The sequence below is a fragment of the Bombina bombina genome, unplaced genomic scaffold (assembly GCF_027579735.1).
Source record: "Bombina bombina isolate aBomBom1 unplaced genomic scaffold, aBomBom1.pri scaffold_645, whole genome shotgun sequence".
In the NCBI taxonomy this organism is placed as follows: domain Eukaryota; kingdom Metazoa; phylum Chordata; class Amphibia; order Anura; family Bombinatoridae; genus Bombina; species Bombina bombina.
Genome location: NW_026511663.1, coordinates 180,149 through 184,571, shown reverse-complemented (window position 1 = coordinate 184,571; position 4,423 = coordinate 180,149).

Sequence of the window (4,423 nt, the reverse complement as noted above, 5' to 3'; positions counted from 1 at the left end):
CTATCCCTAACTAGCCACTGCAAGGCAAATACGACAGAGACTTTTCATGAGGTGTGCCCCTTGGCTGCAAGACAATGCAAATTTGGCTACACAATAATTTTAAAAATGAGTAATAAAGTGCTTAATCGTTGATACATTCTATATTATTAAAATATACTTTAGCTATTATTTTAAAAATCAGGCACATTTGTATATAGCTTAAAGGGACATTCCAGTAAAAATTTAAATGCACATAGATTAAGGACATCTTTGAATAGAAATATATTTGCAATATAAATGTATTAGCAAAAATGCTTCTAGTAAAAGTTATCACCGTTTTAGTGTTAACATTTTTCTCTGCAAGTGCATATGAAGCATAGCTAGATATTGTCACTGCACCCACATTTTAAATAATGTAGCTGCTCAGATCATCACCGGGGCTTGTATCATGTCAGCATTTAACAAATTGAGTCATTACCAGATGGTACAAGCACAGCAAGTGCTGTGTTTAAAATGCTAGTGCACGGTGCATACTTAAATACAGTTTTGAAACAGCTATAGCTTTTATTAGAAGCATTTTTGCTAATGCATGTCCATTACAAAATTTCTTCTGTTCAATACCGAAATGCACCCATGTGGTTTTCAATTTTGGCTGGAATATCCCTTTAAGATGTTTCTAGCCTGTCACCATGTACTGAAAATAAATGATAAAAGTCTAGGAAATGTCTCATATTTCTCACATAATACAATGTATTTATAACATGTCAAAACAAATTTCAAATAGTTTTAAAGTAATTATTACCCTTTAAGTTCAGGTTATTTACTTCACTGCAAACTATATACATTTATTTTACCTGGTCCCTAATGCTTTCTCAAAGGGACATTAAAATGGAAAAAAGATGTTAGATGTTAGTTATTATTGCTCTGTTGCCTGCATATTACTGTGTGTCTACCCCCTGCAAATGGGTTAAACACATAGTTAAAGTCAGACATTCAGTGAGCCAATGACAAGGGGCATAGGTGTGCAGCCACCAATCACCAGCTAGGTCCCAACAGTGCATTGCTGCTACTGAGCGTGTATAGCTTTTCAGTTAAATCCCTAATTAAATTTGTTTATAATCTAGTACCAAAAATGATCTCTAGTTCTGCATTATGGTGAATAATTTAATACACACTGATATTGATAACATATTGGATGGATTATTAGAAAGAAGATTTCTGCAATGGGCACTTCACTCACAGAGATGCCCACATGGTTGGTCACATGACACAAGTTTGCAATCCAATGTCCTTTTATTACATTTTGAGTAATGCAATCATTGCTGCTTTTGATGAGTTATAGCATCAATATAATTTTTGGGAAAGTCTTTATGTAATGGTAAAATTCCCAAAATAGGTGGCTGATGCATCTGAAAATAAAGAAATAGTTTTGTGTCAATAGGGAATTCTCTGAAAATAGTGAATAAGGGTGTGTATCTTTTGTTTATTTTTAAGATGCCATCATCTATATATTACACTCGATTGCTTTGTCGGATGACTTTGTTATGGATTTTTTTCTATATTTTTCATTCTGCACTTGTAAGACCAAATAATATGCAGTAATACACCTTTTTAACCTTTTGTTTTGCTGGAATAATTGCACTAGCATTTTGTTTGCTACTTCAAAATAAAGTTTTTTTAATTCAAATAGATTATAGTCAACTTTTACCTCATATGTTTTATCTGCAACTTTGTGTTTGCATAGTTTTAATACTGATGCTTTTTTGATAATATCAAATATATTTAATGTTTATCTTTATAATTACAAAACAAGAATTTTATAAAGAACACCAGACAATCAAAACTATTTGAATTCTTCTCACAATATTATCTAATCAAGATCATACCAAAAAAAAGCCTCCAGAGCTATTAAAATAAAAATATACTTTAAAAAAAATTAAATAAAGTTAATCTATACATTTCTATTATTTTAAATTTAACATTATGATGGCACTGTGCCAGCTGTTAAATAAATGAGACTGTCTCTTTAATGTTTTATTTAGTCAACACAATACTGAATTATTAAGGATCACTAGATGGGTCTTCTCGTTCATATCTGCCATGAAAATCTATGTTTCTGTGTGAAATCAAAATGAGCAATTAATTATACACTTCAGTGATTGTTCACTTAGATATTATTATGTTTACATTATGGTTCTAAGCTCTAAAGTACTCAAAATTATACAGCGCTTGCCCAATATGTTCTATGCTATATATTGCTATAGAAAGGGTTACACTATCTACAGATTAATGATGTCCTATATTTGTTAACATTGGCGACCCCCTTCAGGGGCTCTGGTAAAAGATTAATGATAAGTTAATTTCAAATATTTAAAGGGACAGTAAAGTTAAAATTAAACATTTATGATTCAAACATTTTAAGCATATTTTCCTTAGACTTCTATTATCAAATTTGTTTTTTGTATTTTTGTTGAATAGTTAAGCTAGGTAGGTTGTTTAGTATCGTTTATGTGTTTTTAGCATTCTTTAAATCAGATTATCAATGGCGCTCCTATGATAGCACGAGCGGAATAACCAATATCGCTTGACAGCCTTACCATTAGCGCACAACTTTGATATTACAAGTTCATGGTAAAGCGTGTTAAACAGAGAAAGGTTAGTATGTCTGACTTTGCTCGAGAACAAACTATACTTTCAATGGATATTGTGACTGCGCTAATTTGCACTGGTATTACAAGTTGTAATTTGTAGTTATTATTATTATTATTATACTTTATTTATGAAGCGCCATCATATTCTGCGGCGCTGTCCATGGATACAGTTCATTTAAATAAAACAATATTATAAAACTTGTAAGAGACAAAATTTACAAACACATACAGGAGGAATTGAGGGCCCTATTCCTGTTGGAACTTACAATCTAGAAGGGTAGGAGGTTGAGAAACAGAAGGTGAGGACTGCAAGATTGAGAAACATGTTAATGCAGAGTTAGATAAGGGAAATGTTGCTAGGTAAGAGAAATATTATTCAGTTGGGTGGTAGGCTTCCGTGAACAGAAAAGTCTTCAGGGAACATTTAAAGGAAGACAGATTAGGGCAAAGCCTGACAGCACGAGGAAGAGTGTTCTAGAGGGTAGGTGCTGCATGACAGAAGTCCTGCAGTTTAGCATGAGAGGAGGTGATAGTCACATATGCAAGGAGCAGGTCATTGTTGGATCTTAGTGGGTGGGCTGGAGTATACTTGTTGATTAGAGAGGATAGGTAGAGGGGAGCGGTGTTGGTGAGCGTTTTGTATGCAAGGGTGAGAATTTTGAATTTAATTCTGCTGTGAATGGGGAGCCAATGAAGGGACTCGTAGAGAGGTACAGCAGATACAGAGTGACGGGAAAGGTGGATCAGCCTGGCAGAGGCATTTAGGATGAATTGAAGGAGGGAGAGGCGGGAAGTAGTTTATTGTAATAGAAAAAAGGGGTTAATTCAGAGATACTACACTCAGAATCTCTGCTAATCCCCAAAAAAGGGGATACAACCTCAAAAGTATCACCTCGATTAGAATTGAGAAAAGGGGGGGATGGGATAGCGCTAATCAAAGCTCAGAGTCAGAATAATTTGAAAAAATATATCTATATGATTGTAATGTTAACACCTGGTTATATGGTTTTCATAAATATTGTGGCGTTGACCCTTAATGTGTCACTTAAATAAGTTTCTAAAAATATATTTATGTATCACAAACGTAGTGGTGTAGGTAATGGTGACCGAAGTTACTAAGTGTCCTGTGTTCTAATAGTGTGAAAGATCTATCACTAAATGTGTATTTAGATTGATAGTACTAGGACCCAGTGATTAACTAGGGTTTGTATTGGATAAATTAACTCTCTGAAAGCAAATTCAAGCAATAAAATATGTTTATTCCTATACATAAAAAACTCACATAAATATGTCTAGAGTTATCTAGACCAATTTAGACAATTGCTAAAATACTAAAATCTACATTAGCGATGCCGGCATCTAAATATATCACCTAAAATGTTTTGCACAAATATAAAATACCATCAAATATCAATACAGCTATCGCTGTTGACAGTGTGATTCATAAACTCTTAGTAACAAGTTAATAACGAGTGGCTTAAAAATAGCGGAAATGTAACGGTCCCGTTATTTACAATTGGCACTGAACACAGAATTACAGTAATCCCTTATAGATGTAAAGGTGAGCAGCGTCACAGTGTCTATTATTTGGAAATGTAACCTTATTTAAATGTCTGCATCCAGAAATCCTTTATCGGGTTAGCAGACCGGCTGGTCCGTGATGTTGCCAAACAGGGCTTTCAGTCTGGCCGTATTCTCTGGTTGGAGTTCCGGGTTAAAGTGTCATCCGTGATCCGTAAATAACACTATTGAGTTACGGATTTGGGCGTTTTTCCACTTTCTTTTATACCGTA